The following is a 27608-nucleotide window of genomic DNA, read 5'->3' as shown; positions in this document are numbered from 1 at the left end:
TTCACATTTACTGAGGAATAGTAGACTAGAGATGTATTTCTTATGTATTTTTGGCCGATTTTCTATGATTTAAACAGTAAATTAAGACAAAATTAACACATTGCAAAAATCGTCATATCTCATGTACGCGGACCTCTTAGGTTTTGCCTCTTTTACAGGATTCTTGTTTATATGCCTTTTTTGACATTTATTGAGGAATATGAGACTAGAGATGTATTTCTTATGTATTTTTGGCCGATTTTCTATGATTTAAACAGTAAATTAAGACAAAATTGACACATTGCAAAAATCGTCATATCTCATGTACGCGGACCTCTTAGGTTTTGCCTCTTTTAAAGGATTCTTGTTTATATGCCTTTTTTTACATTTATTGAGGAATATGAGACTAGAGATGTATTTCTTATGTATTTTTGGCCGATTTTCTATGATTTAAACAGTAAATTAAGACAAAATTGACACATTGCAAAAATCGTCATATCTCATGTACGCGGACCTCTTAGGTTTTGCCTCTTTTAAAGGATTCTTGTTTATATGCCTTTTTTTACATTTATTGAAGAATATGAGACTAGAGATGTATTTCTTATGTATTTTTGGCCAATTTTCTATGATTTAAACAGTAAATTAAGACAAAATTAACACATTGCAAAAATCGTCATATCTCATGTACGCGGACCTCTCAGGTTTTGCCTCTTTTACAGGATTCTTGTTTATATGCCTTTTTTTACATTTATTGAGGAATATGAGACTAGAGATGTATTTCTTATGTATTTTTGGCCAATTTTCTATGATTTAAACAGTAAATTAAGACAAAATTAACACATTGCAAAAATCGTCATATCTCATGTACGCGGACCTCTCAGGTTTTGCCTCTTTTACAGGATTCTTGTTTATATGCCTTTTTTCACATTTATAGAGGAATATGAGACTAGAGATGTATTTCTTATGTATTTTTGGCCAATTTTCTATGATTTAAACAGTAAATTAAGACAAAATTAACACATTGCAAAAATCGTCATATCTCATGTACGCGGACCTCTCAGGTTTTGCCTCTTTTACAGGATTCTTGTTTATATGCCTTTTTTCACATTTATTGAGGAATATGAGACTAGAGATGTATTTCTTATGTATTTTTGGCCAATTTTCTATGATTTAAACAGTAAATTAAGACAAAATTGACACATTGCAAAAATCGTCATATCTCATGTACGCGGACCTCTCAGGTTTTGCCTCTTTTACAGGATTCTTGTTTATATGCCTTTTTTCACATTTACTGAGGAATAGTAGACTAGAGATGTATTTCTTATGTATTTTTGGCCGATTTTCTATGATTTAAACAGTAAATTAAGACAAAATTGACACATTGCAAAAATCGTCATATCTCATGTACGCGGACCTCTTAGGTTTTGCCTCTTTTAAAGGATTCTTGTTTATATGCCTTTTTTGACATTTATTGAGGAATATGAGACTAGAGATGTATTTCTTATGTATTTTTGGCCGATTTTCTATGATTTAAACAGTAAATTAAGACAAAATTGACACATTGCAAAAATCGTCATATCTCATGTACGCGGACCTCTTAGGTTTTGCCTCTTTTAAAGGATTCTTGTTTATATGCCTTTGTTTACATTTACTGAGGAATATGAGACTAGAGATGTATTTCTTATGTATTTTTGGCCGATTTTCTATGATTTAAACAGTAAATTAAGACAAAATTGACACATTGCAAAAATCGTCATATCTCATGTACGCGGACCTCTTAGGTTTTGCCTCTTTTAAAGGATTCTTGTTTATATGCCTTTTTTTACATTTATTGAGGAATATGAGACTAGAGATGTATTTCTTATGTATTTTTGGCCGATTTTCTATGATTTAAACAGTAAATTAAGACAAAATTGACACATTGCAAAAATCGTCATATCTCATGTACGCGGACCTCTTAGGTTTTGCCTCTTTTAAAGGATTCTTGTTTATATGCCTTTTTTTACATTTATTGAGGAATATGAGACTAGAGATGTATTTCTTATGTATTTTTGGCCGATTTTCTATGATTTAAACAGTAAATTAAGACAAAATTGACACATTGCAAAAATCGTCATATCTCATGTACGCGGACCTCTTAGGTTTTGCCTCTTTTACAGGATTCTTGTTTATATGCCTTTTTTTACATTTACTGAGGAATAGTAGAGTAGAGATGTATTTCTTATGTATTTTTTGGCCGATTTTCTATGATTTAAACAGTAAATTAAGACAAAATTAACACATTGCAAAAATCGTCATATCTCATGTACGCGGACCTCTCAGGTTTTGCCTCTTTTACAGGATTCTTGTTTATATGCCTTTTTTCACATTTATAGAGGAATATGAGACTAGAGATGTATTTCTTATGTATTTTTGGCCAATTTTCTATGATTTAAACAGTAAATTAAGACAAAATTGACACATTGCAAAAATCGTCATATCTCATGTATGTGGACCTCTCAGGTTTTGCCTCTTTTACAGGATTCTTGTTTATATGCCTTTTTTTACATTTATTGAGGAATATGAGACTAGAGATGTATTTCTTATGTATTTTTGGCCAATTTTCTATGATTTAAACAGTAAATTAAGACAAAATTAACACATTGCAAAAATCGTCATATCTCATGTACGCGGACCTCTCAGGTTTTGCCTCTTTTACAGGATTCTTGTTTATATGCCTTTTTTCACATTTATTGAGGAATATGAGACTAGAGATGTATTTCTTATGTATTTTTGGCCAATTTTCTATGATTTAAACAGTAAATTAAGACAAAATTAACACATTGCAAAAATCGTCATATCTCATGTACGTGGACCTCTCAGGTTTTGCCTCTTTTAAAGGATTCTTGTTTATATGCCTTTTTTCACATTTATTGAGGAATATGAGACTAGATATGTATTTCTTATGTATTTTTGGCCAATTTTCTATGATTTAAACAGTAAATTAAGACAAAATTAACACATTGCAAAAATCGTCATATCTCATGTACGCGGACCTCTCAGGTTTTGCCTCTTTTACAGGATTCTTGTTTATATGCCTTTTTTCACATTTATAGAGGAATATGAGACTAGAGATGTATTTCTTATGTATTTTTGGCCAATTTTCTATGATTTAAACAGTAAATTAAGACAAAATTAACACATTGCAAAAATCGTCATATCTCATGTACGCGGACCTCTCAGGTTTTGCCTCTTTTACAGGATTCTTGTTTATATGCCTTTTTTCACATTTATTGAGGAATATGAGACTAGAGATGTATTTCTTATGTATTTTTGGCCAATTTTCTATGATTTAAACAGTAAATTAAGACAAAATTAACACATTGCAAAAATCGTCATATCTCATGTACGCGGACCTCTCAGGTTTTGCCTCTTTTACAGGATTCTTGTTTATATGCCTTTTTTCACATTTACTGAGGAATAGTAGACTAGAGATGTATTTCTTATGTATTTTTGGCCGATTTTCTATGATTTAAACAGTAAATTAAGACAAAATTGACACATTGCAAAAATCGTCATATCTCATGTACGCGGACCTCTTAGGTTTTGCCTCTTTTACAGGATTCTTGTTTATATGCCTTTTTTGACATTTATTGAGGAATATGAGACTAGAGATGTATTTCTTATGTATTTTTGGCCGATTTTCTATGATTTAAACAGTAAATTAAGACAAAATTGACACATTGCAAAAATCGTCATATCTCATGTACGCGGACCTCTTAGGTTTTGCCTCTTTTAAAGGATTCTTGTTTATATGCCTTTTTTTACATTTATTGAGGAATATGAGACTAGAGATGTATTTCTTATGTATTTTTGGCCGATTTTCTATGATTTAAACAGTAAATTAAGACAAAATTGACACATTGCAAAAATCGTCATATCTCATGTACGCGGACCTCTTAGGTTTTGCCTCTTTTAAAGGATTCTTGTTTATATGCCTTTTTTTACATTTATTGAAGAATATGAGACTAGAGATGTATTTCTTATGTATTTTTGGCCAATTTTCTATGATTTAAACAGTAAATTAAGACAAAATTAACACATTGCAAAAATCGTCATATCTCATGTACGCGGACCTCTCAGGTTTTGCCTCTTTTACAGGATTCTTGTTTATATGCCTTTTTTTACATTTATTGAGGAATATGAGACTAGAGATGTATTTCTTATGTATTTTTGGCCAATTTTCTATGATTTAAACAGTAAATTAAGACAAAATTAACACATTGCAAAAATCGTCATATCTCATGTACGCGGACCTCTCAGGTTTTGCCTCTTTTACAGGATTCTTGTTTATATGCCTTTTTTCACATTTATAGAGGAATATGAGACTAGAGATGTATTTCTTATGTATTTTTGGCCAATTTTCTATGATTTAAACAGTAAATTAAGACAAAATTAACACATTGCAAAAATCGTCATATCTCATGTACGCGGACCTCTCAGGTTTTGCCTCTTTTACAGGATTCTTGTTTATATGCCTTTTTTCACATTTATTGAGGAATATGAGACTAGAGATGTATTTCTTATGTATTTTTGGCCAATTTTCTATGATTTAAACAGTAAATTAAGACAAAATTAACACATTGCAAAAATCGTCATATCTCATGTACGCGGACCTCTCAGGTTTTGCCTCTTTTACAGGATTCTTGTTTATATGCCTTTTTTCACATTTACTGAGGAATAGTAGACTAGAGATGTATTTCTTATGTATTTTTGGCCGATTTTCTATGATTTAAACAGTAAATTAAGACAAAATTGACACATTGCAAAAATCGTCATATCTCATGTACGCGGACCTCTTAGGTTTTGCCTCTTTTAAAGGATTCTTGTTTATATGCCTTTTTTGACATTTATTGAGGAATATGAGACTAGAGATGTATTTCTTATGTATTTTTGGCCGATTTTCTATGATTTAAACAGTAAATTAAGACAAAATTGACACATTGCAAAAATCGTCATATCTCATGTACGCGGACCTCTTAGGTTTTGCCTCTTTTAAAGGATTCTTGTTTATATGCCTTTTTTTACATTTATTGAGGAATATGAGACTAGAGATGTATTTCTTATGTATTTTTGGCCGATTTTCTATGATTTAAACAGTAAATTAAGACAAAATTGACACATTGCAAAAATCGTCATATCTCATGTACGCGGACCTCTTAGGTTTTGCCTCTTTTACAGGATTCTTGTTTATATGCCTTTTTTTACATTTACTGAGGAATAGTAGAGTAGAGATGTATTTCTTATGTATTTTTTGGCCGATTTTCTATGATTTAAACAGTAAATTAAGACAAAATTAACACATTGCAAAAATCGTCATATCTCATGTACGCGGACCTCTCAGGTTTTGCCTCTTGTACAGGATTCTTGTTTATATGCCTTTTTTCACATTTATAGAGGAATATGAGACTAGTGATGTATTTCTTATGTATTTTTTGCCGATTTTCTATGATTTAAACAGTAAATTAAGACAAAATTGACACATTGCAAAAATCGTCATATCTCATGTACGCGGACCTCTCAGGTTTTGCCTCTTTTACAGGATTCTTGTTTATATGCCTTTTTTCACATTTACTGAGGAATAGTAGACTAGAGATGAATTTCTTATGTATTTTTGGCCGATTTTCTGTGATTTAAACAGTAAATTAAGACAAAATTGACACATTGCAAAAATCGTCATATCTCATGTACGCGGACCTCTCAGGTTTTCCTCTTTTACAGGATTCTTGTTTATATGCCTTTTTTCACATTTACTGAGGAATAGTAGACTAGAGATGTATTTCTTATGTATTTTTGGACGATTTTCTATGATTTAAACAGTAAATCAAGACAAAATTGACACATTGCAAAAATCGTCATATCTCATGTACGCGGACCTCTTAGGTTAGGTTAGGTTAAACAGTAAATTAAGACAAAATTGACACATTGCAAAAATCGTCATATCTCATAGGTTTTGCCTCTTTTACAGGATTCTTGTTTATATGCCTTTTTCACATTTACTGAGGAATAGTTTACTAGAGATGTATTTCTTATGTATTTTTGGCCGATTTTCTATGATTTAAACAGTAACTTAAGACAAAATTGACACATTGCAAAAATCGTCATATCTAATGTACACGGACCTCTTAGGTTTTGCCTCTTTTACAGGATTCTTGTTTATATGCCTTTTTTCACATTTATAGAGGAATATGAGACTAGAGATGTATTTCTTATGTATTTTTTGCCGATTTTCTATGATTTAAACAGTAAATTAAGACAAAATTGACACATGGCAAAAATCGTCATATCTCATGTACGCGGACCTCTCAGGTTTTGCCTCTTTTACAGGATTCTTGTTTATATGCCTTTTTTCACATTTATAGAGGAATATGAGACTAGAGATGTATTTCTTATGTATTTTTGGTCGATATTCTATGATTTAAACAGTAAATTAAGACAAAATTGACACATTGCAAAAATCATCATATCTCATGTACGCGGACCTCTCAGGTTTTGCCTCTTTTACAGGATTCTTGTTTATATGCCTTTTTTCACATTTATAGAAGAATAGTAGACTAGAGATGTATTTCTTATGTATTTTTGGCCGATTTTCTATGATTTAAACAGTAAATTAAGACAAAATTGACACATTGCAAAAATCGTCATCTCTTATGTACGCGGACCTCTCAGGTTTTGCCTCTTTTACAGGATTCTTGTTTATATACCTTTTTTTACATTTACTGAGGAATAGTATAGTAGAGATGTATTTCTTATGTATTTTTTGGCCGATTTTCTATGATTTAAACAGTAAATTAAGACAAAATTAACACATTGCAAAAATCGTCATATCTCATGTACGCGGACCTCTCAGGTTTTGCCTCTTTAACAGGATTCTTGTTTATATGCCTTTTTTCACATTTATAGAGGAATATGAGACTAGAGATGTATTTCTTATGTATTTTTGGCCAATTTTCTATGATTTAAACAGTAAATTAAGACAAAATTGACACATTGCAAAAATCGTCATATCTCATGTACGCGGACCTCTCAGGTTTTGCCTCTTTTACAGGATTCTTGTTTATATGCCTTTTTTCACATTTACTGAGGAATAGTAGACTAGAGATGTATTTCTTATGTATTTTTGGCCGATTTTCTATGATTTAAACAGTAAATTAAGACAAAATTGACACATTGCAAAAATCGTCATATCTCATGTACGCGGACCTCTCAGGTTTTGCCTCTTTTACAGGATTCTTGTTTATATGCCTTTTTTCACATTTACTGAGGAATAGTAGACTAGAGATGTATTTCTTATGTATTTTTGGCCGATTTTCTATGATTTAAACAGTAAATTAAGACAAAATTGACACATTGCAAAAATCGTCATATCTCATGTACACGGACCTCTTAGGTTTTGCCTCTTTTACAGGATTCTTGTTTATATGCCTTTTTTTACATTTATTGAGGAATATGAGACTAGAGAGGTATTTCTTATGTATTTTTGGCCGATTTTCTATGATTTAAACAGTAAATTAAGACAAAATTAACACATTGCAAAAATCGTCATATCTCATGTACACGGACCTCTTAGGTTTTGCCTCTTTTACAGGATTCTTTTTCATATGCCTTTTTTAACATTTATAGAGGAATATGAGACTAGAGATGTATTTCTTATGTATTTTTGGCCGATTTTCTATGATTTAAACAGTAAATTAAGACAAAATTGACACATTGCAAAAATCGTCATATCTCATGTATGCGGACCTCTCAGGTTTTGCCTCTTTTACAGGATTCTTGTTTATATGCCTTTTTTAACATTTATAGAAGAATAGTAGACTAGAGATGTATTTCTTATGTATTTTTGGCCGATTTTCTATGATTTAAACAGTAAATCAAGACAAAATTGACACATTGCAAAAATCGTCATATCTCATGTACGCGGACATCTTAGGTTTTGCCTCTTTTACAGGATTCTTGTTTATATGCCTTTTTTCACATTTATAGAAGAATAGTAGACTAGAGATGTATTTCTTATGTATTTTTGGTCGATATTCTATGATTTAAACAGTAAATTAAGACAAAATTGACACATTGCAAAAATCGTCATATCTCATGTACACGGACCTCTCAGGTTTTGCCTCTTTTACAGGATTCTTGTTTATATGCCTTTTTTCACATTTATAGAGGAATATGAGACTAGAGATGTATTTCTTATGTATTTTTGGCCGATTTTCTATGATTTAAACAGTAAATTAAGACAAAATTGACACATTGCAAAAATCGTCATATCTCATGTACGCGGACCTCTCAGGTTTTGCCTCTTTTACAGGATTCTTGTTTATATGCCTTTTTTCACATTTACTGAGGAATAGTAGACTAGAGATGTATTTCTTATGTATTTTAGGCCGATTTTCTATGATTTAAACAGTAAATTAAGACAAAATTGACAAATTGCAAAAATCGTCATATCTCATGTACGCGGACCTCTCAGGTTTTGCCTCTTTTACAGGATTCTTGTTTATATGCCTTTTTTCACATTTATAGAAGAATAGTAGACTAGAGATGTATTTCTTATGTATTTTTGGCCGATTTTCTATGATTTAAACAGTAAATTAAGACAAAATTGACACATTGCAAAATCGTCATATCTCATGTACGCGGACCTCTTAGGTTTTGCCTCTTTTACAGGATTCTGGTTTATATGCCTGTTTTCACATTTATAGAAGAATATGAGACTAGAGATGTATTTCTTATGTATTTTTGGCCGATTTTCTATGATTTAAACAGTAAATTAAGACAAAATTGACACATTGCAAAAATCGTCATATCTCATGTATGCGGACCTCTCAGGTTTTGCCTCTTTTACAGGATTCTTGTTTATATGCCTTTTTTCACATTTATAGAGGAATATGAGACGAGAGATGTATTTCTTATGTATTTTTGGCCGATTTTCCATGATTTAAACAGTAAATTAAGACAAAATTGACACATTGCAAAAATCGTCATATCTCATGTACACGGACTTCTTAGGTTTTGCCTCTTTTACAGGATTCTTTTTCATATGCCTTTTTTCACATTTATAGAGGAATATGAGACTAGAGATGTATTTCTTATGTATTTTTGGCCGATTTTCTATGATTTAAACAGTAAATTAAGACAAAATTGACACATTGCAAAAATAGAAATATTTCATGTACGCAGACCTGTGAAGTTTTGCCTCTTTTACAGGGTTCTTGTTTATATGCCTTTTATGACATGTACAGAGGAATTGTAGACTAGAGATGTATTTCTTATGTATTTTTGGCCGATTTTCTTTGATTAAAACATTAAATTAAGACAAAATTGACACAGTGTAAAAATCGTCATATCTCATGTACGCGGACCTCTCAGGTTTTGCCTCTTTTACAGGATTCTTGTTTATATGCCTTTTTTCACATTTACTGAGGAATAGTAGACTAGAGATGTATTTCTTATGTATTTTTGGCCGATTTTCTATGATTTAAACAGTAAATTAAGACAAAATTGACACATTGCAAAAATCGTCATATCTCATGTACGCGGACCTCTTAGGTTTTGCCTCTTTTACAGGATTCTTGTTTATATGCTTTTTTTCACATTTACTGAGGAATAGTAGACTAGAGATGTATTTCTTATGTATTTTTGGCCGATTTTCTATGATTTAAACAGTAAATTAAGACAAAATTAACACATTGCAAAAATCGTCATATCTCATGTACGCGGACCTCTCAGGTTTTGCCTCTTTTACAGGATTCTTGTTTATATGCCTTTTTTTACATTTATTGAGGAATATGAGACTAGAGATGTATTTCTTATGTATTTTTGGCCGATTTTCTATGATTTAAACAGTAAATTAAGACAAAATTGACACATTGCAAAAATCGTCATATCTCATGTACGCGGACCTCTTAGGTTTTGCCTCTTTTACAGGATTCTTGTTTATATGCCTTTTTTCACATTTATAGAGGAATATGAGACTAGAGATGTATTTCTTATGTATTTTTGGCCGATTTTCTATGATTTAAACAGTAAATTAAGACAAAATTGACACATTGCAAAAATCGTCATATCTCATGTACGCGGACCTCTTAGGTTTTGCCTCTTTTACAGGATTCTTGTTTATATGCCTTTTTTGACATTTATTGAGGAATATGAGACTAGAGATGTATTTCCTATGTATTTTTGGCCGATTTTCTATGATTTAAACAGTAAATTAAGACAAAATTGACACATTGCAAAAATCGTCATATCTCATGTACGCGGACCTCTTAGGTTTTGCCTCTTTTACAGGATTCTTGTTTATATGCCTTTTTTTACATTTACTGAGGAATAGTAGAGTAGAGATGTATTTCTTATGTATTTTTTGGCCGATTTTCTATGATTTAAACAGTAAATTAAGACAAAATTAACACATTGCAAAAATCGTCATATCTCATGTACGCGGACCTCTCAGGTTTTGCCTCTTTTACAGGATTCTTGTTTATATGCCTTTTTTCACATTTATAGAGGAATATGAGACTAGAGATGTATTTCTTATGTATTTTTGGCCAATTTTCTATGATTTAAACAGTAAATTAAGACAAAATTGACACATTGCAAAAATCGTCATATCTCATGTACGTGGACCTCTCAGGTTTTGCCTCTTTTACAGGATTCTTGTTTATATGCCTTTTTTCACATTTATAGAGGAATATGAGACTAGAGATGTATTTCTTATGTATTTTTGGCCAATTTTCTATGATTTAAACAGTAAATTAAGACAAAATTGACACATTGCAAAAATCGTCATATCTCATGTACGCGGACCTCTCAGGTTTTGCCTCTTTTACAGGATTCTTGTTTATATGCCTTTTTTCACATTTATAGAAGAATATGAGACTAGAGATGTATTTCTTATGTATTTTTGGCCAATTTTCTATGATTTAAACAGTAAATTAAGACAAAATTAACACATTGCAAAAATCGTCATATCTCATGTACGTGGACCTCTCAGGTTTTGCCTCTTTTAAAGGATTCTTGTTTATATGCCTTTTTTTACATTTATTGAGGAATATGAGACTAGAGATGTATTTCTTATGTATTTTTGGCCAATTTTCTATGATTTAAACAGTAAATTAAGACAAAATTAACACATTGCAAAAATCGTCATATCTCATGTACGCGGACCTCTCAGGTTTTGCCTCTTTTACAGGATTCTTGTTTATATGCCTTTTTTCACATTTATAGAGGAATATGAGACTAGAGATGTATTTCTTATGTATTTTTGGCCGATTTTCTATGATTTAAACAGTAAATTAAGACAAAATTGACACATTGCAAAAATCGTCATATCTCATGTACGCGGACCTCTTAGGTTTTGCCTCTTTTAAAGGATTCTTGTTTATATGCCTTTTTTTACATTTATTGAGGAATATGAGACTAGAGATGTATTTCTTATGTATTTTTGGCCGATTTTCTATGATTTAAACAGTAAATTAAGACAAAATTGACACATTGCAAAAATCGTCATATCTCATGTACGCGGACCTCTTAGGTTTTGCCTCTTTTACAGGATTCTTGTTTATATGCCTTTTTTCACATTTACTGAGGAATAGTAGACTAGAGATGTATTTCTTATGTATTTTTGGCCAATTTTCTATGATTTAAACAGTAAATTAAGACAAAATTAACACATTGCAAAAATCGTCATATCTCATGTACGTGGACCTCTCAGGTTTTGCCTCTTTTAAAGGATTCTTGTTTATATGCCTTTTTTCACATTTATAGAGGAATATGAGACTAGAGATGTATTTCTTATGTATTTTTGGCCAATTTTCTATGATTTAAACAGTAAATTAAGACAAAATTAACACATTGCAAAAATCGTCATATCTCATGTACGCGGACCTCTCAGGTTTTGCCTCTTTTACAGGATTCTTGTTTATATGCCTTTTTTCACATTTATAGAGGAATATGAGACTAGAGATGTATTTCTTATGTATTTTTGGCCGATTTTCTATGATTTAAACAGTAAATTAAGACAAAATTGACACATTGCAAAAATCGTCATATCTCATGTACGCGGACCTCTTAGGTTTTGCCTCTTTTAAAGGATTCTTGTTTATATGCCTTTGTTTACATTTACTGAGGAATATGAGACTAGAGATGTATTTCTTATGTATTTTTGGCCGATTTTCTATGATTTAAACAGTAAATTAAGACAAAATTGACACATTGCAAAAATCGTCATATCTCATGTACGCGGACCTCTTAGGTTTTGCCTCTTTTAAAGGATTCTTGTTTATATGCCTTTTTTTACATTTATTGAGGAATATGAGACTAGAGATGTATTTCTTATGTATTTTTGGCCGATTTTCTATGATTTAAACAGTAAATTAAGACAAAATTGACACATTGCAAAAATCGTCATATCTCATGTACGCGGACCTCTTAGGTTTTGCCTCTTTTAAAGGATTCTTGTTTATATGCCTTTTTTTACATTTATTGAGGAATATGAGACTAGAGATGTATTTCTTATGTATTTTTGGCCAATTTTCTATGATTTAAACAGTAAATTAAGACAAAATTTACACATTGCAAAAATCGTCATATCTCATGTACGCGGACCTCTTAGGTTTTGCCTCTTTTAAAGGATTCTTGTTTATATGCCTTTGTTTACATTTACTGAGGAATATGAGACTAGAGATGTATTTCTTATGTATTTTTGGCCGATTTTCTATGATTTAAACAGTAAATTAAGACAAAATTGACACATTGCAAAAATCGTCATATCTCATGTACGCGGACCTCTTAGGTTTTGCCTCTTTTAAAGGATTCTTGTTTATATGCCTTTTTTTACATTTATTGAGGAATATGAGACTAGAGATGTATTTCTTATGTATTTTTGGCCGATTTTCTATGATTTAAACAGTAAATTAAGACAAAATTGACACATTGCAAAAATCGACATATCTCATGTACGCGGACCTCTTAGGTTTTGCCTCTTTTAAAGGATTCTTGTTTATATGCCTTTTTTTACATTTATTGAGGAATATGAGACTAGAGATGTATTTCTTATGTATTTTTGGCCGATTTTCTATGATTTAAACAGTAAATTAAGACAAAATTGACACATTGCAAAAATCGTCATATCTCATGTATGCGGACCTCTTAGGTTTTGCCTCTTTTAAAGGATTCTTGTTTATATGCCTTTGTTTACATTTACTGAGGAATATGAGACTAGAGATGTATTTCTTATGTATTTTTGGCCGATTTTCTATGATTTAAACAGTAAATTAAGACAAAATTGACACATTGCAAAAATCGTCATATCTCATGTACGCGGACCTCTTAGGTTTTGCCTCTTTTAAAGGATTCTTGTTTATATGCCTTTTTTTACATTTATTGAGGAATATGAGACTAGAGATGTATTTCTTATGTATTTTTGGCCGATTTTCTATGATTTAAACAGTAAATTAAGACAAAATTGACACATTGCAAAAATCGTCATATCTCATGTACGCGGACCTCTTAGGTTTTGCCTCTTTTAAAGGATTCTTGTTTATATGCCTTTGTTTACATTTACTGAGGAATATGAGACTAGAGATGTATTTCTTATGTATTTTTGGCCGATTTTCTATGATTTAAACAGTAAATTAAGACAAAATTGACACATTGCAAAAATCGTCATATCTCATGTACGCGGACCTCTTAGGTTTTGCCTCTTTTAAAGGATTCTTGTTTATATGCCTTTTTTTACATTTATTGAGGAATATGAGACTAGAGATGTATTTCTTATGTATTTTTGGCCGATTTTCTATGATTTAAACAGTAAATTAAGACAAAATTGACACATTGCAAAAATCGTCATATCTCATGTACGCGGACCTCTTAGGTTTTGCCTCTTTTAAAGGATTCTTGTTTATATGCCTTTTTTTACATTTATTGATGAAATAGGAGACTAAAGATGTATTTCTTATGTATTTTTGGCCGATTTTCTATGATTTAAACAGTAAATTAAGACAAAATTGACACATTGCAAAAATCGTCATATCTCATGTACGCGGACCTCTTAGGTTTTGCCTCTTTTACAGGATTCTTGTTTATATGCCTTTTTTTACATTTACTGAGGAATAGTAGAGTAGAGATGTATTTCTTATGTATTTTTTGGCCGATTTTCTATGATTTAAACAGTAAATTAAGACAAAATTAACACATTGCAAAAATCGTCATATCTCATGTACGCGGACCTCTCAGGTTTTGCCTCTTTTACAGGATTCTTGTTTATATGCCTTTTTTCACATTTATAGAGGAATATGAGACTAGAGATGTATTTCTTATGTATTTTTGGCCAATTTTCTATGATTTAAACAGTAAATTAAGACAAAATTGACACATTGCAAAAATCGTCATATCTCATGTATGTGGACCTCTCAGGTTTTGCCTCTTTTACAGGATTCTTGTTTATATGCCTTTTTTTACATTTATTGAGGAATATGAGACTAGAGATGTATTTCTTATGTATTTTTGGCCAATTTTCTATGATTTAAACAGTAAATTAAGACAAAATTAACACATTGCAAAAATCGTCATATCTCATGTACGCGGACCTCTCAGGTTTTGCCTCTTTTACAGGATTCTTGTTTATATGCCTTTTTTCACATTTATTGAGGAATATGAGACTAGAGATGTATTTCTTATGTATTTTTGGCCAATTTTCTATGATTTAAACAGTAAATTAAGACAAAATTAACACATTGCAAAAATCGTCATATCTCATGTACGCGGACCTCTCAGGTTTTGCCTCTTTTACAGGATTCTTGTTTATATGCCTTTTTTCACATTTACTGAGGAATAGTAGACTAGAGATGTATTTCTTATGTATTTTTGGCCGATTTTCTATGATTTAAACAGTAAATTAAGACAAAATTGACACATTGCAAAAATCGTCATATCTCATGTACGCGGACCTCTTAGGTTTTGCCTCTTTTACAGGATTCTTGTTTATATGCCTTTTTTGACATTTATTGAGGAATATGAGACTAGAGATGTATTTCTTATGTATTTTTGGCCGATTTTCTATGATTTAAACAGTAAATTAAGACAAAATTGACACATTGCAAAAATCGTCATATCTCATGTACGCGGACCTCTTAGGTTTTGCCTCTTTTAAAGGATTCTTGTTTATATGCCTTTTTTTACATTTATTGAGGAATATGAGACTAGAGATGTATTTCTTATGTATTTTTGGCCGATTTTCTATGATTTAAACAGTAAATTAAGACAAAATTGACACATTGCAAAAATCGTCATATCTCATGTACGCGGACCTCTCAGGTTTTGCCTCTTTTACAGGATTCTTGTTTATATGCCTTTTTTTACATTTATTGAGGAATATGAGACTAGAGATGTATTTCTTATGTATTTTTGGCCAATTTTCTATGATTTAAACAGTAAATTAAGACAAAATTAACACATTGCAAAAATCGTCATATCTCATGTACGCGGACCTCTCAGGTTTTGCCTCTTTTACAGGATTCTTGTTTATATGCCTTTTTTCACATTTATAGAGGAATATGAGACTAGAGATGTATTTCTTATGTATTTTTGGCCAATTTTCTATGATTTAAACAGTAAATTAAGACAAAATTAACACATTGCAAAAATCGTCATATCTCATGTACGCGGACCTCTCAGGTTTTGCCTCTTTTACAGGATTCTTGTTTATATGCCTTTTTTCACATTTATTGAGGAATATGAGACTAGAGATGTATTTCTTATGTATTTTTGGCCAATTTTCTATGATTTAAACAGTAAATTAAGACAAAATTAACACATTGCAAAAATCGTCATATCTCATGTACGCGGACCTCTCAGGTTTTGCCTCTTTTACAGGATTCTTGTTTATATGCCTTTTTTCACATTTACTGAGGAATAGTAGACTAGAGATGTATTTCTTATGTATTTTTGGCCGATTTTCTATGATTTAAACAGTAAATTAAGACAAAATTGACACATTGCAAAAATCGTCATATCTCATGTACGCGGACCTCTTAGGTTTTGCCTCTTTTAAAGGATTCTTGTTTATATGCCTTTTTTGACATTTATTGAGGAATATGAGACTAGAGATGTATTTCTTATGTATTTTTGGCCGATTTTCTATGATTTAAACAGTAAATTAAGACAAAATTGACACATTGCAAAAATCGTCATATCTCATGTACGCGGACCTCTTAGGTTTTGCCTCTTTTAAAGGATTCTTGTTTATATGCCTTTTTTTACATTTATTGAGGAATATGAGACTAGAGATGTATTTCTTATGTATTTTTGGCCGATTTTCTATGATTTAAACAGTAAATTAAGACAAAATTGACACATTGCAAAAATCGTCATATCTCATGTACGCGGACCTCTTAGGTTTTGCCTCTTTTACAGGATTCTTGTTTATATGCCTTTTTTTACATTTACTGAGGAATAGTAGAGTAGAGATGTATTTCTTATGTATTTTTTGGCCGATTTTCTATGATTTAAACAGTAAATTAAGACAAAATTAACACATTGCAAAAATCGTCATATCTCATGTACGCGGACCTCTCAGGTTTTGCCTCTTTTACAGGATTCTTGTTTATATGCCTTTTTTCACATTTATAGAGGAATATGAGACTAGAGATGTATTTCTTATGTATTTTTGGCCAATTTTCTATGATTTAAACAGTAAATTAAGACAAAATTAACACATTGCAAAAATCGTCATATCTCATGTACGTGGACCTCTCAGGTTTTGCCTCTTTTAAAGGATTCTTGTTTATATGCCTTTTTTTACATTTATTGAGGAATATGAGACTAGAGATGTATTTCTTATGTATTTTTGGCCAATTTTCTATGATTTAAACAGTAAATTAAGACAAAATTAACACATTGCAAAAATCGTCATATCTCATGTACGCGGATCTCTCAGGTTTTGCCTCTTTTACAGGATTCTTGTTTATATGCCTTTTTTCACATTTATAGAAGAATAGTAGACTAGAGATGTATTTCTTATGTATTTTTGGCCGATTTTCTATGATTTAAACAGTAAATTAAGACAAAATTGACACATTGCAAAAATCGTCATATCTCATGTACGCGGACCTCTCAGGTTTTGCCTCTTTTACAGGATTCTTGTTTATACGCCTTTTTTCACATTTACTGAGGAATAGTAGACTAGAGATGTATTTCTTATGTATTTTTGGCCGATTTTCTATGATTTAAACAGTAAATTAAGACAAAATTGACACATTGCAAAAATCGTCATATCTCATGTACGCGGACCTCTCAGGTTTTGCCTCTTGTACAGGATTCTTGTTTATATGCCTTTTTTCACATTTATAGAGGAATATGAGACTAGTGATGTATTTCTTATGTATTTTTTGCCGATTTTCTATGATTTAAACAGTAAATTAAGACAAAATTGACACATTGCAAAAATCGTCATATCTCATGTACGCGGACCTCTCAGGTTTTGCCTCTTTTACAGGATTCTTGTTTATATGCCTTTTTTCACATTTACTGAGGAATAGTAGACTAGAGATGAATTTCTTATGTATTTTTGGCCGATTTTCTGTGATTTAAACAGTAAATTAAGACAAAATTGACACATTGCAAAATCGTCATATCTCATGTACGCGGACCTCTCAGGTTTTCCTCTTTTACAGGATTCTTGTTTATATGCCTTTTTTCACATTTACTGAGGAATAGTAGACTAGAGATGTATTTCTTATGTATTTTTGGACGATTTTCTATGATTTAAACAGTAAATCAAGACAAAATTGACACATTGCAAAAATCGTCATATCTCATGTACGCGGACCTCTTAGGTTAGGTTAGGTTAAACAGTAAATTAAGACAAAATTGACACATTGCAAAAATCGTCATATCTAATGTACACGGACCTCTTAGGTTTTGCCTCTTTTACAGGATTCTTGTTTATATGCCTTTTTTCACATTTATAGAGGAATATGAGACTAGAGATGTATTTCTTATGTATTTTTTGCCGATTTTCTATGATTTAAACAGTAAATTAAGACAAAATTGACACATGGCAAAAATCGTCATATCTCATGTACGCGGACCTCTCAGGTTTTGCCTCTTTTACAGGATTCTTGTTTATATGCCTTTTTTCACATTTACTTATTGATAGTAGACTAGAGATGTATTTCTTATGTATTTTTGGCCGATTTTCTATGATTTAAACATTAAATTAAGACAAAATTGACACATTGCAAAAATCGTCATATCTCATGTACGCGGACCTCTCAGGTTTTGCCTCTTTAACAGGATTCTTGTTTATATGCCTTTTTTCACATTTATAGAAGAATAGTAGACTAGAGATGTATTTCTTATGTATTTTTGGCCGATTTTCTATGATTTAAACAGTAAATTAAGACAAAATTGACACATTGCAAAAATCGTCATATCTCATGTACGCGGACCTCTCAGGTTTTGCCTCTTTTACAGGATTCTTGTTTATATACCTTTTTTTACATTTACTGAGGAATAGTATAGTAGAGATGTATTTCTTATGTATTTTTTGGCCGATTTTCTATGATTTAAACAGTAAATTAAGACAAAATTAACACATTGCAAAAATCGTCATATCTCATGTACGCGGACCTCTTAGGTTTTGCCTCTTTTACAGGATTCTTGTTTATATGCCTTTTTTCACATTTATAGAGGAATATGAGACTAGAGATGTATTTCTTATGTATTTTTGGCCAATTTTCTATGATTTAAACAGTAAATTAAGACAAAATTGACACATTGCAAAAATCGTCATATCTCATGTACGCGGACCTCTCAGGTTTTGCCTCTTTTACAGGATTCTTGTTTATATGCCTTTTTTCACATTTACGTAGGAATAGTAGACTAGAGATGTATTTCTTATGTATTTTTGGCCGATTTTCTATGATTTAAACAGTAAATTAAGACAAAATTGACACATTGCAAAAATCGTCATATCTCATGTATGCGGACCTCTCAGGTTTTGCCTCTTTTACAGGATTCTTGTTTATATGCCTTTTTTCACATTTACTGAGGAATAGTAGACTAGAGATGTATTTCTTATGTATTTTTGGCCGATTTTCTATGATTTAAACAGTAAATTAAGACAAAATTGACACATTGCAAAAATCGTCATATCTCATGTACACGGACCTCTTAGGTTTTGCCTCTTTTACAGGATTCTTGTTTATATGCCTTTTTTTACATTTATTGAGGAATATGAGACTAGAGAGGTATTTCTTATGTATTTTTGGCCGATTTTCTATGATTTAAACAGTAAATTAAGACAAAATTAACACATTGCAAAAATCGTCATATCTCATGTACACGGACCTCTTAGGTTTTGCCTCTTTTACAGGATTCTTTTTCATATGCCTTTTTTAACATTTATAGAGGAATATGAGACTAGAGATGTATTTCTTATGTATTTTTGGCCGATTTTCTATGATTTAAACAGTAAATTAAGACAAAATTGACACATTGCAAAAATCGTCATATCTCATGTATGCGGACCTCTCAGGTTTTGCCTCTTTTACAGGATTCTTGTTTATATGCCTTTTTTAACATTTATAGAAGAATAGTAGACTAGAGATGTATTTCTTATGTATTTTTGGCCGATTTTCTATGATTTAAACAGTAAATCAAGACAAAATTGACACATTGCAAAAATCGTCATATCTCATGTACGCGGACATCTTAGGTTTTGCCTCTTTTACAGGATTCTTGTTTATATGCCTTTTTTCACATTTATAGAAGAATAGTAGACTAGAGATGTATTTCTTATGTATTTTTGGTCGATATTCTATGATTTAAACAGTAAATTAAGACAAAATTGACACATTGCAAAAATCGTCATATCTCATGTACACGGACCTCTCAGGTTTTGCCTCTTTTACAGGATTCTTGTTTATATGCCTTTTTTCACATTTATAGAGGAATATGAGACTAGAGATGTATTTCTTATGTATTTTTGGCCGATTTTCTATGATTTAAACAGTAAATTAAGACAAAATTGACACATTGCAAAAATCGTCATATCTCATGTACGCGGACCTCTCAGGTTTTGCCTCTTTTACAGGATTCTTGTTTATATGCCTTTTTTCACATTTACTGAGGAATAGTAGACTAGAGATGTATTTCTTATGTATTTTAGGCCGATTTTCTATGATTTAAACAGTAAATTAAGACAAAATTGACAAATTGCAAAAATCGTCATATCTCATGTACGCGGACCTCTCAGGTTTTGCCTCTTTTACAGGATTCTTGTTTATATGCCTTTTTTCACATTTATAGAGGAATATGAGACTAGAGATGTATTTCTTATGTATTTTTGGTCGATATTCTATGATTTAAACAGTAAATTAAGACAAAATTGACACATTGAAAAAATCATCATATCTCATGTACGCGGACCTCTCAGGTTTTGCCTCTTTTACAGGATTCTTGTTTATATGCCTTTTTTCACATTTATAGAAGAATAGTAGACTAGAGATGTATTTCTTATGTATTTTTGGCCGATTTTCTATGATTTAAACAGTAAATTAAGACAAAATTGACACATTGCAAAATCGTCATATCTCATGTACGCGGACCTCTTAGGTTTTGCCTCTTTTACAGGATTCTGGTTTATATGCCTGTTTTCACATTTATAGAAGAATATGAGACTAGAGATGTATTTCTTATGTATTTTTGGCCGATTTTCTATGATTTAAACAGTAAATTAAGACAAAATTGACACATTGCAAAAATCGTCATATCTCATGTATGCGGACCTCTCAGGTTTTGCCTCTTTTACAGGATTCTTGTTTATATGCCTTTTTTCACATTTATAGAGGAATATGAGACGAGAGATGTATTTCTTATGTATTTTTGGCCGATTTTCCATGATTTAAACAGTAAATTAAGACAAAATTGACACATTGCAAAAATCGTCATATCTCATGTACACGGACTTCTTAGGTTTTGCCTCTTTTACAGGATTCTTTTTCATATGCCTTTTTTCACATTTATAGAGGAATATGAGACTAGAGATGTATTTCTTATGTATTTTTGGACGATTTTCTATGATTTAAACAGTAAATTAAGACAAAATTGACACATTGCAAAAATCGTCATATCTCATGTACGCGGACCTCTCAGGTTTTGCCTCTTTTACAGGATTCTTGTTTATATGCCTTTTTTCACATTTATAGAAGAATAGTAGACTAGAGATGTATTTCTTATGTATTTTTGGCCGATTTTCTATGATTTAAACAGTAAATTAAGACAAAATTGACACATTGCAAAATCGTCATATCTCATGTACGCGGACCTCTTAGGTTTTGCCTCTTTTACAGGATTCTTGTTTATATGCCTTTTTTGACATTTATTGAGGAATATGAGACTAGAGATGTATTTCTTTTGTATTTTTGGCCGATTTTCTATGATTTAAACAGTAAATTAAGACAAAATTGACACATTGCAAAAATCGTCATATCTCATGTACGCGGACCTCTTAGGTTTTGCCTCTTTTACAGGATTCTTGTTTATATGCCTTTTTTCACATTTATAGAGGAATATGAGACTAGAGATGTATTTCTTATGTATTTTTGGCCGATTTTCTATGATTTAAACAGTAAATTAAGACAAAATTGACACATTGCAAAAATCGTCATATCTCATGTACGCGGACCTCTCAGGTTTTGCCTCTTTTACAGGATTCTTGTTTATATGCCTTTTTTTACATTTACTGAGGAATAGTATAGTAGAGATGTATTTCTTATGTATTTTTTGGCCGATTTTCTATGATTTAAACAGTAAATTAAGACAAAATTAACACATTGCAAAAATCGTCATATCTCATGTACACGGACCTCTTAGGTTTTGCCTCTTTTACAGGATTCTTTTTCATATGCCTTTTTTAACATTTATAGAGGAATATGAGACTAGAGATGTATTTCTTATGTATTTTTGGCCGATTTTCTATGATTTAAACAGTAAATTAAGACAAAATTGACACATTGCAAAAATCGTCATATCTCATGTACATGGACCTCTTAGGTTTTGCCTCTTTTACAGGATTCTTGTTTATATGCCTTTTTTTACATTTATTGAGGAATATGAGACTAGAGAGGTATTTCTTATGTATTTTTGGCCGATTTTCTATGATTTAAACAGTAAATTAAGACAAAATTAACACATTGCAAAAATCGTCATATCTCATGTACACGGACCTCTTAGGTTTTGCCTCTTTTACAGGATTCTTTTTCATATGCCTTTTTTAACATTTATAGAGGAATATGAGACTAGAGATGTATTTCTTATGTATTTTTGGCCGATTTTCTATGATTTAAACAGTAAATTAAGACAAAATTGACACATTGCAAAATTCGTCATATCTCATGTATGCGGACCTCTCAGGTTTTGCCTCTTTTACAGGATTCTTGTTTATATGCCTTTTTTAACATTTATAGAAGAATAGTAGACTAGAGATGTATTTCTTATGTATTTTTGGCCGATTTTCTATGATTTAAACAGTAAATCAAGACAAAATTGACACATTGCAAAAATCGTCATATCTCATGTACGCGGACATCTTAGGTTTTGCCTCTTTTACAGGATTCTTGTTTATATGCCTTTTTTCACATTTATAGAAGAATAGTAGACTAGAGATGTATTTCTTATGTATTTTTGGTCGATATTCTATGATTTAAACAGTAAATTAAGACAAAATTGACACATTGCAAAAATCGTCATATCTCATGTACACGGACCTCTCAGGTTTTGCCTCTTTTACAGGATTCTTGTTTATATGCCTTTTTTCACATTTATAGAGGAATATGAGACTAGAGATGTATTTCTTATGTATTTTTGGCCGATTTTCTATGATTTAAACAGTAAATTAAGACAAAATTGACACATTGCAAAAATCGTCATATCTCATGTACGCGGACCTCTCAGGTTTTGCCTCTTTTACAAGATTCTTGTTTATATGCCTTTTTTCACATTTACTGAGGAATAGTAGACTAGAGATGTATTTCTTATGTATTTTAGGCCGATTTTCTATGATTTAAACAGTAAATTAAGACAAAATTGACAAATTGCAAAAATCGTCATATCTCATGTACGCGGACCTCTCAGGTTTTGCCTCTTTTACAGGATTCTTGTTTATATGCCTTTTTTCACATTTATAGAGGAATATGAGACTAGAGATGTATTTCTTATGTATTTTTGGTCGATATTCTATGATTTAAACAGTAAATTAAGACAAAATTGACACATTGAAAAAATCATCATATCTCATGTACGCGGACCTCTCAGGTTTTGCCTCTTTTACAGGATTCTTGTTTATATGCCTTTTTTCACATTTATAGAAGAATAGTAGACTAGAGATGTATTTCTTATGTATTTTTGGCCGATTTTCTATGATTTAAACAGTAAATTAAGACAAAATTGACACATTGCAAAATCGTCATATCTCATGTACGCGGACCTCTTAGGTTTTGCCTCTTTTACAGGATTCTTGTTTATATGCCTGTTTTCACATTTATAGAAGAATATGAGACTAGAGATGTATTTCTTATGTATTTTTGGCCGATTTTCTATGATTTAAACAGTAAATTAAGACAAAATTGACACATTGCAAAAATCGTCATATCTCATGTATGCGGACCTCTCAGGTTTTTCCTCTTTTACAGGATTCTTGTTTATATGCCTTTTTTCACATTTATAGAGGAATATGAGACGAGAGATGTATTTCTTATGTATTTTTGGCCGATTTTCCATGATTTAAACAGTAAATTAAGACAAAATTGACACATTGCAAAAATCGTCATATCTCATGTACACGGACTTCTTAGGTTTTGCCTCTTTTACAGGATTCTTTTTCATATGCCTTTTTTCACATTTATAGAGGAATATGAGACTAGAGATGTATTTCTTATGTATTTTTGGCCGTTTTCTATGATTTAAACAGTAAATTAAGACAAAATTGACACATTGCAAAAATCGTCATATCTCATGTACGCGGACCTCTCAGATTTTGCCTCTTTTACAGGATTCTTGTTTATATGCCTTTTTTCACATTTATAGAAGAATAGTAGACTAGAGATGTATTTCTTATGTATTTTTGGCCGATTTTCTATGATTTAAACAGTAAATTAAGACAAAATTGACACATTGCAAAATCGTCATATCTCATGTACGCGGACCTCTTAGGTTTTGCCTCTTTTACAGGATTCTTGTTTATATGCCTTTTTTGACATTTATTGAGGAATATGAGACTAGAGATGTATTTCTTATGTATTTTTGGCCGATTTTCTATGATTTAAACAGTAAATTAAGACAAAATTGACACATTGCAAAAATCGTCATATCTCATGTACGCGGACCTCTTAGGTTTTGTCTCTTTTACAGGATTCTTGTTTATATGCCTTTTTTCACATTTATAGAGGAATATGAGACTAGAGATGTATTTCTTATGTATTTTTGGCCGATTTTCTATGATTTAAACAGTAAATTAAGACAAAATTGACACATTGCAAAAATCGTCATATCTCATGTACGCGGACCTCTCAGGTTTTGCCTCTTTTACAGGATTCTTGTTTATATGCCTTTTTTTACATTTACTGAGGAATAGTATAGTAGAGATGTATTTCTTATGTATTTTTTGGCCGATTTTCTATGATTTAAACAGTAAATTAAGACAAAATTAACACATTGCAAAAATCGTCATATCTCATGTACGCGGACCTCTCAGGTTTTGCCTCTTTTACAGGATTCTTGTTTATATGCCTTTTTTCACATTTATAGAGGAATATGAGACTAGAGATGTATTTCTTATGTATTTTTGGCCGATTTTCTATGATTTAAACAGTAAATTAAGACAAAATTGACACATTGCAAAAATCGTCATATCTCATGTACGCGGACCTCTCAGGTTTTGCCTCTTTTACAGGATTCTTGTTTATATGCCTTTTTTCACATTTACTGAGGAATAGTAGACTAGAGATGTATTTCTTATGTATTTTTGGCCGATTTTCTATGATTTAAACAGTAAATTAAGACAAAATTGACACATTGCAAAAATCGTCATATCTCATGTACGCGGACCTCTCAGGTTTTGCCTCTTTTACAGGATTCTTGTTTATATGCCTTTTTTCACATTTATAGAGGAATATGAGACTAGAGATGTATTTCTTATGTATTTTTGGTCGATATTCTATGATTTAAACAGTAAATTAAGACAAAATTGACACATTGAAAAAATCATCATATCTCATGTACGCGGACCTCTCAGGTTTTGCCTCTTTTACAGGATTCTTGTTTATATGCCTTTTTTCACATTTATAGAAGAATAGTAGACTAGAGATGTATTTCTTATGTATTTTTGGCCGATTTTCTATGATTTAAACAGTAAATTAAGACAAAATTGACACATTGCAAAATCGTCATATCTCATGTACGCGGACCTCTTAGGTTTTGCCTCTTTTACAGGATTCTTGTTTATATGCCTTTTTTGACATTTATTGAGGAATATGAGACTAGAGATGTATTTCTTATGTATTTTTGGCCGATTTTCTATGATTTAAACAGTAAATTAAGACAAAATTTACACATTGCAACATCGTCATATCTCATGTACGCGGACCTCTTAGGTTTTGCCTCTTTTACAGGATTCTTGTTTATATGCCTTTTTTGACATTTATTGAGGAATATGAGACTAGAGATGTATTTCTTATGTATTTTTGGCCGATTTTCTATGATTTAAACAGTAAATTAAGACAAAATTGACACATTGCAAAATCGTCATATCTCATGTACGCGGACCTCTTAGGTTTTGCCTCTTTTACAGGATTCTTGTTTATATGCCTTTTTTTACATTTATTGAGGAATATGAGACTAGAGATGTATTTCTTATGTATTTTTGGCCGATTTTCTATGATTTAAACAGTAAATTAAGACAAAATTGACACATTGCAAAAATCGTCATATCTCATGTACGCGGACCTCTCAGGTTTTGCCTCTTTTACAGGATTCTTGTTTATATACCTTTTTTTACATTTTCTGAGGAATAGTATAGTAGAGATGTATTTCTTATGTATTTTTTGGCCGATTTTCTATGATTTAAACAGTAAATTAAGACAAAATTAACACATTGCAAAAATCATCATATCTCATGTACGCGGACCTCTCAGGTTTTGCCTCTTTAACAGGATTCTTGTTTATATGCCTTTTTTCACATTTATAGAAGAATATGAGACTAGAGATGTATTTCTTATGTATTTTTGGCCAATTTTCTATGATTTAAACAGTAAATTAAGACAAAATTGACACATTGCAAAAATCGTCATATCTCATGTACGCGGACCTCTCAGGTTTTGCCTCTTTTACAGGATTCTTGTTTATATGCCTTTTTTCACATTTACTGAGGAATAGTAGACTAGAGATGTATTTCTTATGTATTTTTGGCCGATTTTCTATGATTTAAACAGTAAATTAAGACAAAATTGACACATTGCAAAAATCGTCATATCTCATGTACGCGGACCTCTCAGGTTTTGCCTCTTTTACAGGATTCTTGTTTATATGCCTTTTTTCACATTTACTGAGGAATAGTAGACTAGAGATGTATTTCTTATGTATTTTTGGCCGATTTTCTATGATTTAAACAGTAAATTAAGACAAAATTGACACATTGCAAAAATCGTCATATCTCATGTACACGGACCTCTTAGGTTTTGCCTCTTTTACAGGATTCTTGTTTATATGCCTTTTTTTACATTTATTGAGGAATATGAGACTAGAGAGGTATTTCTTATGTATTTTTGGCCGATTTTCTATGATTTAAACAGTAAATTAAGACAAAATTAACACATTGCAAAAATCGTCATATCTCATGTACACGGACCTCTTAGGTTTTGCCTCTTTTACAGGATTCTTTTTCATATGCCTTTTTTAACATTTATAGAGGAATATGAGACTAGAGATGTATTTCTTATGTATTTTTGGCCGATTTTCTATGATTTAAACAGTAAATTAAGACAAAATTGACACATTGCAAAAATCGTCATATCTCATGTATGCGGACCTCTCAGGTTTTGCCTCTTTTACAGGATTCTTGTTTATATGCCTTTTTTAACATTTATAGAAGAATAGTAGACTAGAGATGTATTTCTTATGTATTTTTGGCCGATTTTCTATGATTTAAACAGTAAATTAAGACAAAATTGACACATTGCAAAAATCGTCATATCTCATGTACACGGACCTCTCAGGTTTTGCCTCTTTTACAGGATTCTTGTTTATATGCCTTTTTTCACATTTATAGAGGAATATGAGACTAGAGATGTATTTCTTATGTATTTTTGGCCGATTTTCTATGATTTAAACAGTAAATTAAGACAAAATTGACACATTGCAAAAATCGTCATATCTCATGTACGCGGACCTCTCAGGTTTTGCCTCTTTTACAGGATTCTTCTTTATATGCCTTTTTTCACATTTACTGAGGAATAGTAGACTAGAGATGTATTTCTTATGTATTTTAGGCCGATTTTCTATGATTTAAACAGTAAATTAAGACAAAATTGACAAAT

This window comes from Euprymna scolopes, chromosome 1, assembly GCF_053919585.1.
Source record: "Euprymna scolopes isolate OS-2025 chromosome 1, ASM5391958v1, whole genome shotgun sequence".
NCBI lineage: Eukaryota > Metazoa > Mollusca > Cephalopoda > Sepiida > Sepiolidae > Euprymna > Euprymna scolopes.
Note: the sequence above shows the minus strand (reverse complement) of the source record.